Source organism: Ostrinia furnacalis, unplaced genomic scaffold (assembly GCF_004193835.3).
Source record: "Ostrinia furnacalis isolate ACB-3 unplaced genomic scaffold, ASM419383v2 OfSCF1535, whole genome shotgun sequence".
Classification (NCBI taxonomy): Eukaryota; Metazoa; Arthropoda; class Insecta; order Lepidoptera; family Crambidae; genus Ostrinia; species Ostrinia furnacalis.
In genome coordinates, this window is record NW_021131774.1 from 376,950 (window position 1) to 392,363 (window position 15,414).

At 35.0% G+C, this 15,414-nt stretch overlaps 1 protein-coding gene across 2 annotated transcripts in view; it reads right to left on the reverse strand.

Moving 5' to 3' along the window:
• FoxP (forkhead box transcription factor P) overlaps positions 1-11,321 on the reverse strand; it is a 60,577-nt gene extending 49,256 nt beyond the window's left edge. For both annotated transcript variants that reach the window (XM_028304847.1, XM_028304848.1), the window contains exon 1: positions 10,678-11,321. The gene's annotated coding sequence lies outside the window, so the exon portion shown is untranslated. The remainder of the gene's footprint in view (positions 1-10,677) is intronic.
• Positions 11,322-15,414: the final 4,093 nt, after the last annotated feature.

Below are 15,414 nucleotides of genomic sequence, written 5' to 3' on the forward strand. Positions count from 1 at the left end.
TTAAGGGCTATTAGATAACCGTCCACGTGGTCTGTGAAAATAATGCTAGGTCCAAGAAATTGCTTATTTTTCTAAAAGGAAGCCCACGAATTAAGGTAAATGTAGGTGTTATTGTATTATAGGTAGAGTAGGGCTAAAGAGGTTATTTTGCTGAAAAAAAGAGTAGTGCGGGTCACAATGGGGTCACGTAAGATCAATCTCTTTGATATAAAGTAAGAATAGAGTGACTTATAAGAATGTAATGAAAAAAATAAAATTCCCGTTCCAGATTTCAGATTGCACAAGGTGAACCTAAGAAACTATTGTAAACCTGTATTCATACATTCACAGCATGAATTTAAAAATAATGAAAATACAAAAGATTTTAATTTCTATTTAAAAACCCTATAGTGACTAATTTCTTGCGCTACTTCTCAGCACTATCCCTAACTAATTATGTTTTAAACATTTGAAATAGTATTCTGCAATTATCGGCAGGTCAAAGGTATTTGTTGATAAATTAAAAATAAACTCTACTTATGATGTTTATGATAAATAAAAACTATTACTGACCTCACGTTTCAGTTACACCCGGGTTGGTTGGGAGTTACAACCAAACAGATCCGTAGTCACACCGGATTGCCACATCAGTGCGACTACAGTTAATTTTGTTTTCCCATAGTCATACCATTTTCGCCCGACTCACCCTTGACGACCAGAAACAATAGGCAAAAAAAGAGGATCAAAAATAAAAAATATTTATTGACAATTGTGACAGTTTTACGCTGCTTCTTCTCAGCACTGGCCCATTTACTGTCCCGAAGCAGTGGCAGGGTTGGGACGAGTAAAGGTTCGGCCAAACCAACGCGATCAGCCGGCGTGCAGCGATGGCGACCAGTCTTCAATGCATTGATCGCCATCGCTGCACGCCGGCTGATCGCGTGTGATCGCATTGGTTTGGCCGAACCTTAAAGCTTCTTCAACCACACCAACACATGCAGATCGCCATCGCCGGCGCGATCATACGCCAATGACAGGTCGCGCGAGCCATGACAGTTCACGCGACCTGTCATTGGCATTGTTGGTGTGATTGAAGCATTAAAGTGCTTTTTGAGAGCCTACTTGCTTAAATAAACAATTTGAATTTTAATATTTTTACCGCACTGTTTCAAGAAACTGGCCAGCAGTAATTTCACCGTGAATCAATTCCATTTGTTTCATTATTAAAAAGTAATCCTTATCCAATTCCAACTTACGTCGTTTATTCGGATTGGTCTTGTGTTCAATGTTTATGCTTTTTATCAAATTAGTTGTAGCATCTTCTTCAAGTACACTCAGTAGCTTAACAATGGTCACGTAATTTTTATTCACTCGTTTATTTAACTGCGAATGCCAGTTTTCCAAGACATTGTTAGTGCGGTGACGTTCGTTATAAACGCACCATTCATTTATAAACTCGTCGTCTTTGATCCACGTGTTTTTCATATATTTCAAGAACTCATTTAGTTTAGCGTCATTGAACTCCTCGGATTGGGACTGGATGTAACTCCATCCATCTCTAACACTGGCTGTTGGAAGAAGAGGTAGAGAGGCACACATCGCCACAATACGTTGATACAGCTTCGACTTTATTCCTATAGAATTGCTTTTACTCCAGATGCTGTTGCTAAAGTGGTAATAGCACTTTTTGATTGAGATATTTGGGAAAAAGAACTTTATAGCATTCGTTGCAGCAAACTCAAAGTCAGCGTGGACCTTAATTGGAGCCCATTCTGGGCAGTGCGTCGTTAATATATCGAATAGTGCGAGGTATGTCGACTCCTTCTTATCACTCATTAGGGCATACACAAGTGGCACTACGTTACTCGATTCAGAAGTGCTCTTCAGATCGCCATGTATAGAGAAAAGCTGCGTAAATGGTTTCGGCGTGCTCTTGAAAGTACCATCTATAAAATATTCTTTGATATTAGACAGCTGCTTCTTACTTTCAGGAGAACAAAACAGTATTACTCTGGAGCCTTCATATTGGTAGTCCGCTACAAGGAATTTGTTGAACTGCGCTGGTATTTCCACTTCATCCAGTTGAGTGTAGACAGTTTTCTTTACTTGGTACTTCTTTTTGCGTGCCGAGTACAAGCTGCGTTTCACGTTATCAAACGATGGAACTTTAGTGATCAGATGTAGACCCTTGTTGTATATGGGCTTGATATGATTATTGAAAATGCTCGGCACCGATTCAGGTGATGTACCAGCTTCGTTTTTCATTTTGTCTACATAACATAGTATTTCATTACCAGCATAATCACGTTTACAATCTGAAGAATGCTCCACGCGCTTTATTATTTTCCCATCCTGACAAATTAAGATAAATATTAGGTAATAAGGTGCCGATCTTACGTCCCTCATACTGTAGTATTATTAGATAATTTAATTTTAACATTTAAAGATTTGCCACAATGGATGCATTCTCCGTCAGTGTCATGTGAACAACATTGGCTGCGATTGGCAGAAATTTTTAACAAAATGGCGATCGCCATGGCAACCGCCGAAACTTTAGCATGTTTTCGGCTAGGACACGTTTGCTAAACTTGAAGAGTGACGTTTTCCCATACATTTTTTTTTGACAGTGACAGCACTTACCGCTAAAAGGACGCCACTTTTCTTACTAGCGCTAGCTAGTGCTGTTTTCTGCCAAACGTCCCCATTTGCATTGTCGGTCAGGAGATTCACTTTGACGTGACCGCTGCCCTCAGAACGCATACAGTGTGGCAGATCCTTTATACCATTATGTATTATGGTACTTACGTGTGTAGTAACCGATCCTATGCATTTCTGTTTGCGCCTGTTACTACAAAACCAAATTATGCTCTTATTAGCATAAACTTTTTGTTTATAATACCGATGTCCCTCGAACAAAAGAACTACACCGCGTTTTCTTTCTAAAATTTTAAAGTCAAGCTCCATTTTTACGCACAGAAAATGTAGAGATAAAAACTTTCATTAAAAGTTATTGTAAATGGTATAGTTTTTAAAAGTTCCCACTCTTTTTATAGATTTTTTTAAGGTGAGTTGGAGTTTTAAAAAAATTCAGAACATGGAGTTAGTGATGCAGCGCAGAGTGTTACGGCTGCACATTTTTTTTTGTTAAAAAGTAATATTTTTTTTATTCCTTTTTTGATAAATAAATGTATCAAGCTTAAGCATTTAACTTGCTGTTTAAAACAAACCCTATTTTGCGTGAATAAAAATGTCTGTTGTACCTTGATCTACACCAATCTGAAGTCTGAAGTACCTACTCCATACGATCCTACGTCATTTTCATTGTCATGAATCCAAAGAAAATATAGGTATTTATTCTCGAATAAACATGTACAGGTGATTATATTGTATTAATTTGTTTAAATGTGTTTTTCTTGGTAAAAGATGTAACATTTATATTTTTTTTACTTTATTTTTAATTGTTAAGTGTGGGTACAACATACTAAAACTAAAACAATATTGATATTATATTATATAATTATCTTTTTACGTTACTGCTTTTGATGAAAGTGCATAACAATTGACAATGTCGTAAAACTAAAAAAAATATAGTTATGCTATCTTCTTCTTAATGTTAATAAATAAGTAATTTAATGTAAAATGTATCAAATGTATTAGCAGCTTCCTATAAGATGTAAAGACGAGGAAATAATATAAAATAGGGTGAAGAATAATAGTTGGGCATGTTGGTGTGACTACAAATCGGTCTTTTACCCGTAGTCACACCAGTGTGACTAAACACCGGATTAAACCAATCGTAGTCACACCAGTGTGACTACGGGTCAGATTGCATTATCCGTAGTCACACCAGTGTGGCTACGGGTCGAACTAAGTGATCCGTAGTCACACCGGTGTGTCTACGGATCGGGTAAAATTACCCGTAGTCACACCAGTGTGATTACGGATAAGTAAAATTAACAATGGTCACACTGCAGTGACAATTGGGTGTGACTACAGATCTGTTGCGGGTGGTAGAGGTATTAACTCATTGGTAATTCAAATTCGCCCGATCGGATCGGTATCATACACGGCTGTACTAGTCACTGTGACTAGCGAGTCTATTTTATATAAAATAACGAAAAAAAAGTCCAAATTGTCAAAGCGCGTGGGACACTCACGTCACTATAGGTACTTAAGGTTAACACAATGTTAACGTGTAGTATGTAGTTAAATGCAAATCCTCTTGAGAAACATTATGGTATTTTTGTATGTTGACGAAAGTTACACCAATGTTTTCTGATCAAACAGCCAGGTCAGGGATGTTACTGCATTGTTTTATTTTATTTTATTTTTTATATTTATTCATGTAATTGTGCAGTCTGAGAAAGTGGGATCCCGTGACAGAGCTTATTAATTATTATCTTCTGAAAAAAGCTCATTATGCTACAAGTAATTATGTTAATGGCAAATAACTATGGTTTTTTTTTTACAGGAGGCAAACGATATCTTACGATAACGATAACTTACGATAACGATAACTTACGATAACGATAACGGCAAATAAACTTAATCTTCTCAAGCTTGGCTTCGTTATTAAATTAGTACCTAATTTGATGTACCATGAATATTTCTTTATTAGTTCTCTGAAATATATCTAGTGTAGTGGTGGTGTGTGATGCACTCTTTGAAAATGCTTGATTGATTGAGCTTTTTGTTTTTGTTTCCTTTGAAAATAATATTTGTATTGCACAAATTACTAATAGTCCCGTGGTAAGCTAAAATACAGGGTGGAATTTTGTAATGCCACCTGGAGGGAAAGTACTTTTAATACTGTAGATAGAAAATTTTACTCAAAGAAAACATTCCTTATTTTTGAAAAGAAATGGAACTGCATTCAAAGATTTCAAAAAATTTGCTTGTCACATCCGGGAATCGAACTAAAGTCTGTTGAAAATTACACCCTGTATTTTTATTGTATCGATCGTTAGGGTTAAGTATAAAGATGAAATCTCTCTAACAAACTTGATAAATCAAATGAAAGGAAAACCATGAAATCTATAATTATTTTAATTATTTAACTACAGAAAATTTTATGGTATGGTGGTGAATTTTCGAAAAATTTTTGGAAATATTTGAATGCAGTTCTCTTTCTATTAAAAAATAATGTTTTCTTTGAGTAATAGGTCATATCTACAGTATTAAGAGTACTTTCACTCCAGGTGGCATTACAAAATTCCATCCTGTATATGCTTGTGTTACGATTACGATCGGGTTCACCACAATAGTCCAGGGGCGGCGGGTTTATTAAACTACCAACTCAGCAACTCCGGAATTGTAAGTTATTTTGTGATATTTTTATCTTATTTTAACAATATTCAGTACTTATTCGATATCTAGATCAACACACCATTTTAAGAAGAACGCCACCATAAAGAAGTACCTAGCTTTCTAGCAAATATTTACATTAGTTCCGTGATTTTCTTATAAAGTGGAAACTTTGCTGACTATCTGTGTTATTTTTAGTGTGACTGCGAGTATTTTTTTATTGTTTTCCTAATATTCTTAAATTAATAAATAATGGTGTTGCCTAGTGCAGTTTAGGTTTTTGAAACCTGACACTATAATTTTATAATGTCGCTACGCAGTTCTTACCTACCTAATTATTGGCTGTAAAAAACTGTAAAAGACTTGAACCTAAGTTCATATTTGAACTCTACGAAAGAGACTTATCAAAATCAGAATACTCAGAACAAATAAAGAGATTTCCTTTTTTAACCCTACTTGAAACTTTTCCTTAAGCTCAACAATGTAAGGTTGAAAGTCGCATACATAGTGCATATTTCGGGTTAGACTGTACTTATGAATGTAGCCCTTGTGTTTAGGACAATCAGTCCTTGTGAGCGGATGAGTTATAAGTTTATAACTGTCAAGTTTGACTGTAATATTAGCGGGTGGTTCCGTACAGTTTTTATTAACCGACTTCAAAAAAAGGAGGAGGCACTAGATTATACAGTGTGTTTTATTTTATTTTTATTACATAAACGCAAACTTTGTACCTAATGTCGTTGACCAACGAACGCGGGTCCAACGAACTAACTTTCCTCCGGGACAAACTTGAACTTCACTGGTTGGGTTTGTATTGGCGGTCAAGCTGTAGATCCTGGCTACACAGGAGTTGCAGCGGTGGGAACGAGAGGTGAGAATAGCCCCGTAAGCTTTGTACCTAATTAACCCTTTGTCTCCATACGGCACATAAGAAATTTTGAAAGTTTGCACCAGTCATCGGCCAATGGTGCCGTTTGGCACCATCGTATTAAAATTGAATACCTGTTTAATTTTATGGTCAAAGTACAGTAATATTAAACTGTATCATCAAAGTATAGTCGACATCATAATTATATACCTTTTAAAACATTGTTGTAGCAAAAAAGCACGTATTGGCATAGTTTGTACCTTGACCTACAGTTTACTATAAAATTAATTTAAATAAAACCTATGTTTATGGGTTTCTTCTATAACAGGCTTTTAACGAGTTTTTGTAAGAATTTTGGACTTTGACTTTTTAAGTCATTAATTATCGAAATGATAAGTATAATTTACGTTAGTCAAAGTTTCATGACAAAATATTAATCTATTAATTCCGCAAAACTCTTCGTGATTAATTGATTATGGATTAATAATAGCTTAAAGTTTACAACATCCTCAGACAGAAAATAGAAAAACTAGGAGAGAGAGGAGAGTCGGGCTTTATGTCACAACTAGCTTTTGCCCGCGGCTTCACCCGCGTGAAATTTAATTTGTCACAGATCGTTGTTATTCTGGGTTATAAACAATAATACTGTAAAGTTTCATCAAAATCCAGTAGTTTTTGTGTGAAAGAGTAACAAACATCCAGACATCTATACAAACTTTCGCATTTATAATATTAGTAGGATAGTAGGAATTAAAAGGGTCTCTTATAATGCTAAAAGTAAAAAATACTTGTTCTGTTAATTTGTATTAACAGAATGACGTTCTTCTGATTAAATAATTTCGTTGCGGGTGTCATGATTTTCCCTCTGGACCAGTTGGCCTTTACTGATTGAGTTTTTACTCTATTGAATTGGCGGTCAAGCTGTAGATCCTGGCTACACAGGAATTGCAGCGGTGAAAACGAGAGGTGGGAATAGTTCAATCAGTAGTACCACATAATTATTTGGTTACAATGAGGATTTTACGCGTATGAAAGATCCGCTATATAGCGGAACGTGGATGTGGGCTCTGACTGCTGCGTGATTGTTGGATTTTGACATATATCTGTCAATGTCATGTCAAAAATAACCAATCATGCAGCATTTGGACCTCGCGTATTGCCATCTGGCGGATTTTTCTTACGCGAAAACCCTCACTTTTTCATGTTTATTCAGCATCTCAAATGCATGCCCGTTTTTCTATCCCCCTACAGACTCCCAAAACCCCAATAAGAGGGCACACAAGCCCTGTTTTTACAATCCATCCCCTTTATTTGCCTTTCCCAGTCCCACTGAGAGATTTGGATTCTGGAATATTTTGTTGACGACATAACACAAATACAGATGTTATTATTAATAATTATTAATCTCTTCAAGGTAGTGATTGCATTATTATTATTTTCTTTTACAAAATGGATGTATTATGAAGCGAAATGTTCCTGTTTACCTTTCTTACCTCTTACACAATGTAAGTAGTACCTACTTATCATTAATTAGTCTGTATTGTTACTACTTAAAGTCAGCTGTGGTCAAACTTAATGATAAATTGGTGATTAAGATCGGGCATCTTTTAATTAGCAATCTTTATCTTTCTCTGAAACTTACTCGCACTTTTTACATTTACATTATGTTACAGTAACTGTATCAACATTAATATTATCAATAATCATCTTTATTATTTTTTTAAAATACCAAGAATAATAAAATTGTATTGGGCCGACCCCAAATAAAATGGGAATGGGCCAGGCAAAGTAGTAGTAGTACCAAGAATAATAAAATTGGTTAAATTATTTTGAATTTATTGTAAACTCGTTAGCTTTAGTTCAAACCCTTGTGGTATTTAATTAAAGATATCTAATGTAACTTTTTACTTGTTAAATAAATAAATAAACGTAATTATTTTCTGAGATAAATGATAATGTAAAAGACAGTTTGTATCTAAGTGAAAATCATTTATAAATTCAACTGACTTTGACCTTGCGCTGCTGCATTTAGTTCCAACCAAAAATAGGTTCTATATTCAGTTCGTCACAAATCGTAATAAAAAGGCTGTTATTCTGATGTATAAACTATAAAACTGTAAAGTTTTATCAAAATCCATTCAGTAGTTTTTACATGATAGAGTAACAAACTTTCATATTTGTAGGGATTCATGACGTAAGATCATGTCATTAAAATAAAATAACCTCATCCTTAAAACAAAATTTTTAATTTTGTTACTTTTTTATTTAGTAAATGTTAAAATAAGGGGAGAGTGGGCAATGTATCAATCCTCAATTAATAAACATAGGTTAATTTTTTATTATGTATAACATATTTTTTCTTTAACTACGAATTATACGGTTGATTGAAGTCTTTAAGCGACATTATAGTTACTATAATGTCGCTTAAACTATAATATAGTACATACGTAATTTGCATATTATCTATAATGATTGTTATTTTAAGCAAAATGTTTTGTTTCAGTGTATTTTTTGGCGGTTTATTTTTTATTTTGGTCGATTACTACTAAGTTACTTTAACCTAATGTCATTAATATTTACATATACAATTAAATTAAAATTTTGGAATAAAAATACGTTACCAGGAAATGTTGCGAAAACAGTACTTAATTGAGTTAAAAAAGCAATTTTGTCTCAAAAATGGGTTAAAAGATTACCTCACCATTACTTAGAAGTGATGTAAAAGGGAAATTCCCTTTTTATAGTGATAATCTGTTTTAGCATGATATGGATAATCTAGGTATTAGAAAAAAATGATATTGAGTATTATTGAGCATAAACCCATTATAGACTAGCGGTCCCATATGGTACCACTTTTTTGTGTGTTTTAATTTGGCTCTATACATTAACACGTGAAAAGATGCAGTGCTCTGATTGATGCAAATCGTAGCCAATAGATATGGTCTATGCTTATAGGAAAAAAAATTGACAGTTATTCTTATCAGTTGTGTGTAATTGATGATTGAAGTGAGCGCATCAAAATTTTCTCTTAAAAATTGACGCGCCATAAAAGTAAGTGATCATATTTTTTTTGTGTGATAGTGAAATACTGATTTTGTTACAATCTTGTATTCTCCATAAGTGCTTTTATTGTGAAATGGTGTAAAATTACGTCGATAGGTAATAATAATGGGAAATATTGTATGTCAAAATTACTGGTACCGTACGGTACCGCTAGCCGCTTACCATGTCTTTTTAATTATTTTATGATTTTTAGTTTTTACTGTATTTATTGGGAAGTATGTGATATATTCAATGGTATATATGGTATATAGGAAGATAAAGTAAAATAGTTTCCTATACTTTACAAAACCATGGGATTTTATTTATTTTAGATGTAACTTTCACAAACATTGGCAGTTTTGGAGGACGATGAAGGTCCCAAGACGAGAAAAAAAATTTCTGTAAAAGCAGAAATTTATAGAATAAACTCAAGATAATTGCAACTCTCGAACAATATCAGAGTATAGAAAATGTAACGTGGGGCTATGTGCAGCGTGCAATGCCAAGCTCCATTCCAAATTTTTGAATATTCAAAGATAAAAATGAATATTGCTGACCCAATATACAGCTTTTTTACATTTAATATCACTCCTGTTATTTGCTTGTATATTAATACATATTATAATAATAATAGAATATATAATTTACCCAATTTTATAAAGTCCATGATAAAGTTATGTTTTAACCAACTGACACGGTAAGAGGCTAGCGGTACCATATGGTACCAGCATTTTTTTTCCAGATTACAGGTCGAATAATTTTTTTAATGCTTGTATAGCATTATGTAGACCATAATTATGAACACATTTCAAAAAAACAAAAATCTGACACTTTAAGAAAACTCAGTCTATAATGGGTTAATGTATAGTTAAAATTAAAAATAAACTTTTACATGATAAATTGTGGAGGTAGAATAGAGGTAGGTTTAAGGACATACTATCGAGTTGCTAATAAGCTATTACAAAAATCCGTCTCATTATTTGTACGCAACTTTATCAAATACTTAATACAGTCTGTAAAAAGCTGTACATTTACACAAAATTTTAGAATACAGTTAGCCCAATCGTAATTGGAAAGTACGAGCCACCTTATTCGTGAAAAGGCTAATCACTTTTCGCGTTTACATAAAATATTTGATGGCGTGATGTCAAAAATCAATACAGATATCGACGGCCAAGTACGTGAGCAAATATGTGACGTCTCTCGGCCTCCGCTCATAAAAGGAGCATATAAATTAAAAAGTCAACTCATCAAAGTTTTGTCTTCGCCTAAATACATGACAAGTAACCTCTCCCTCCTTGTTTCCCCTCTTACAAAGTGACAATAAGTCGCTAACGCACACCAGCGCTCTGTTTGTACACTCACACACGAGTAGAACCGGCTAGGTACACAGTTTCCCGCCACCACCGACCGGCGCGAACACGCACACAAAACACGTTGAACAAACAATACAAACACCAACACACAAGTAAATTTAAACTCACCTCAAAATAAATCCATTAGAAAACACACTTGTTCAAACAACTAGCGCTTAGCCTCGAAAACGCGTTGAAAAAACACTTGCCAGCATCCGATGTGTGCACAACACTTTTCCAAACTTTCTGTGCAGCCTACTTCGTTAGCACCCACCGTTCCCGCCAAAGCGCAAATTCAAATTTCAAAACTCAAAAAACGTGCCGTTTAAATTTAGAACTGTCAAAAGTATTACCATACACACATTTGAAAGTATAATTGTTGAACGATCTCGTTTTCACAGTCCACGTTAGTGTTTTTTGCTAAAACGCTTCCGCAATTTGCGATTCAATCAAACACGATAGCTAAATAAAAGAAACAGGCGGCCCCAACACAATTATTAACACACGTTGCGCGGTAAAAATAAACTATGATTAACCGCTATTAAGATTCGCGGAGACAAGGCGCGCCGGCCGGGACACTCGCAAAAAAAATAAATAAAAAAATAAACTCAACAAACGATGCAAAAATGTAAAGTTGTAATTGTTTACGCGCTATTTCGGTCGCTAGGAGCGGTCCCGATATGAATAATTATTATCGGAGAGCGAACATCGACGCATAGTTGTCGTTTCATAAAACGCGCGTTAAAACTGAGTCGAAAGGCTCGCCCCGTGTCGGAGCATAGCGCCGAATAAAATAAACAACAATATACCTAAATAAGCGGCTCGACGGGCGCGGCGCAGTGTGCGTGCCGCGGCTGTGTGCGTGTGTAAACAAGAGGCGGCGGGGCTCGCGCGGAACACTGTCTCCTGTCTCGTTAATCACACGCCAATTATGTTCTTGAACTTGAAAACTGTTCGCGGTAAACGGCGAGTAATCGGTCTGCTGGACAAAAACTATACTCCAAAATCCAGTCTATAATCTCTGCACTGCATTTCCTTGTCGTTGCAGAAATTAGAGGGAAAATGTTTACATGAGCAACAAAACAACATAATATGAGGGTTCTTTTGAGCAAGTTTCTGATTAATTACAAAAGTTTTAGATACTGCTTATCCTTGATTTTTATATCTAGAAGAAATACCCAATATAATAGGCAAACTAGCTTTTAAATTACTTTTCGTATCTGAAAATGTCAAACAGACTGTAAATCTGAGTCTGATCATGATTTTCGTAAAAAAATGAAAGTTTCAAATAGTTTAATTATTTAGTGGCTTAAAAATAAATATAATAACAGTTTTAAATTGACACCAACATAATGTGATAAAAAATCATCCTATTGAATGTTTTAATTATGTAATACCTAACCATAATTTCTGAAATAAGTTACATAATATCACCGGCCCAATAATTCAATACAACAGTGAGACTTTTGATAGCAAACTTCCAAAATTTTAGGTCCTGTAGATCATAATTTACAAATCGCTGATTTTTTCATTATTTTGATATTTTTACTTCAGGATTGGGCAGGCGTGGGCAGGCCTTCTACTAGGTGGACCGACGATCTGGTAAAGGTCGCGGGAAGAGCCTGGATGCGGGCAGCGCAGGACCGTTCATTGTGGAAAACCTTGGGGGAGGCCTTGGTCCAGCAGTGGACGTCATTTGGCTGAAACGAACGAACGAACAAACTTCAGGATTGAACTAATCAGCATTTTTCAACCTTAAAATTAATTGTTCATGTTTCTTTTTCTTCTATTGAAAACGCTATAAATGATGTACAATCATAATATGACTATGTACTTGCAAATTATGAACTATTCACTAAAAAAAATAGTTGAAAAATGTTTGGTGTCCATTTCGCCCCAACCTCCCCGCGAGAATAAACATATGACGTCACCGGCGAGTAAACAAACAAACAAACACATGCGCCGCGCTCATGTTTCCTTAATACAATTATTATTTCGAATGTGGAACGTGCACGGCGCGGACGGTTCGATCCGAACGACTTATTTTTAAAATTCGCATTCGCGACGTCTGGGCCCCTCATTGTCTATGCGAATAATTACGCGGGAAGCTTACCACAGATTACGATTGCATAATACATAGTTTTTATTCGCACATGAATTTTAGATTGTTCAAAAATAAATATAGCGTGTTGTTGCTCATACAATCAGAGCAATGATATACGGCCTCCATAAAACATCTTGTCAAATTGACGTCATAGTAAATGTAACAGTTATTGTTATTATTCGTACTAGCGATATTTGTTCTGATTGTAAACGTATTTATTATATTAAGCTTTTGATAAGTTAAGCGTTGATAGGACGAGCAAAGATAGTTCTTTGTTGTAAATTTGTGATAATTTTATCTCTCTCAATGAAGAGGCTTGGAAGCCGAAGTGTACAGTCGACCGCACATAAGACTGTTTTTTGTTACAATTTCGCACTTATCACAATCGCAAATGGTTTCAAAGTGTTAATCAAGATTATGTACCGTCATCTAAACTTAAATAATTATGATGACATATTATTAAGTACCTAATTATATCTCTGTAGATAATCCAATTTTAATTAACGAAACCTAAAAATATGCTTTTAATTCATTATAACTTCGTAGTTAGCAAAAAGTTTTATAAATACAATTTTTTAAGGTTCATGAAACCACATACTTACTTAGATTGTATTTTTATTTTTCAGTAGGTAAACTTATACTCATACGAGTAGTAACTTGTCAAATTAATAAACATTTTGAAAAACAAAACAGCTTTATTAAAAGCTAACATACATATACAACACAATATTTAGACATTGTCATGTAGAGACTTACACGACAATGATGATTTAACATAATCAATACAAATTAAAATAATGTATAGTCCTAATGAATTCAATAATGATAATTATTACAAGAATTCGTGAATTTTTCAGCCTAAAGACTACTGCTGGACAAAGGCCTCCCCCAAGGTTTTCCACAAAGACCGGTCCTGCACCGCCCGTATCCAGGCACCTCCCGCGATCTTCACCAGATCGTCTGTCCACCTAGTGGGAGGCCTGCCCACACTTTTGATTCAATAATTACAGGGCTATATTTTTAAACACTTGCCAAATTTCATGACTTCCTTTTCAGCCTAAAGGCTTTCACTGCTGGACAAAGGCCTCCCCCAAGGTTTTCCACACTATTGATTCAATAATTACAGGGCTATTTTTACCCGACTGCGCCAGAAGGAGGGTTATGTTTTTAAAACACTTTTTTCATTACTTAATTTTCAGCCAAAAGACGTCCACTGCTGGACAAAAACCTCCCCCAAGGATTTCCACAAAAACTGGTCCCGCGCTGCCCGCATCCGGACGCTTCCCGCAACCTTCACTAAGATCGTCGGTCTATCGAGCGAGATTCCTTAATTATTACGGGATTATGAACAACTTTATTTAACTGTAGGATCCGTAGAATCAATCAGCTGAAATATTGATGTTTCTTACCTTCTTACTGTGTTTTTACCTTTCTAGGCTTCTGGTAGAGTCGATAAATATGCAACTTTTTGCCTGAAACCTTTTGGACTATAATATTGTTTATGTTAGTTTCCCTAGCATTTGTTTGTGTGTCTCTAGCATTTGTTTGTATTATGATAATTTCACTCTTTGAAAAAATCAATTCAGGATTAACTAATGGAACGTAGGGACTCTACATAGGTAAACATAAAAGTTGTACATTGCCTCAGGAATCAGGAGACTAAAATAGGTATACTTTGGTGACTTTCACATTTATGTACAAACACTGAAAACAAATAAAGCAGAACAACTTTGGCAACTAACTATTGGATTTGATCTTTATTGCAAAATACTTTAACATCTTTTAAAGATAATGTTCCAGTCCTGATCAATCTACTTCGTTCGTTCGTTCATTTCGCAATAATAAATATCACGTCCACTGCTGGACAAAAGCCTCCCAAGGATTGATCCGTTTTCGATCTACTTATTAAAAGTGTATTTTATGAAAGTACTTTACAAAATTGCCCGTTTCTATTGCCGTGGACTATAGGTATTTTGATTCTTTTTGTATTTACATAACATTTTTTAGGATTTATGTCACAAAATGGAAATTAAACAGGCACAGTGAAGTTACTACTTATTTGACGAAATACTTACTCAACTATTAAGCAATATTATTTTTTCGAAACACAAAATATTGTAAGAAACAAAATCCAAGGGTTACTTTTATACTATTTCATCAACTAAACATGTTTTCAGACTTGTCATTTTGTAAACGAAAAATAAATGTGTTGTATTGTAATTTAACAAGACGGTCTCGAACTTTATTATTAAATATTCATATTTTTACACAAACATCGCTTTATTTGTCAGTCGGTTTACATAGAAAAGTATCATGGACACTTACTGACACGACTGTTTTTCAGTTTCAAGGCTATGAAAAAAATAAAAGGCTTTTCCCTGAATTTCTCTGGAGTATTAACCGCCTCTGTGGTCTAGTGGTAAGACCACCTGCTTCAGACGCAGAGGTCCTGGGTTCGATTACCAGAGGGGGCAGATTTTTCTGTTCGGTTTGGTTGGTGGTAGGGCTTGTTCTAAGTCCGCCTGGCTAGCTACCACCATCTTACCTAAGTCTGTCGCCATAACAACAATGTTAACAGCATTGTTGTGTTCCGGCAGTTAGAGGTAAGATAGCCAGTTCCTCCGTGGTTGAGGATTCCGGGTGAAGCTCACATCCACCTTCGGCCTGATCGTCACTTACCATCAGGTGAGATACAGGCCAAGAAATTCCTCGTTGTGGATAAAAAAAATGAATTTCCTTAAGCATTTTGACTAATTTTCCCT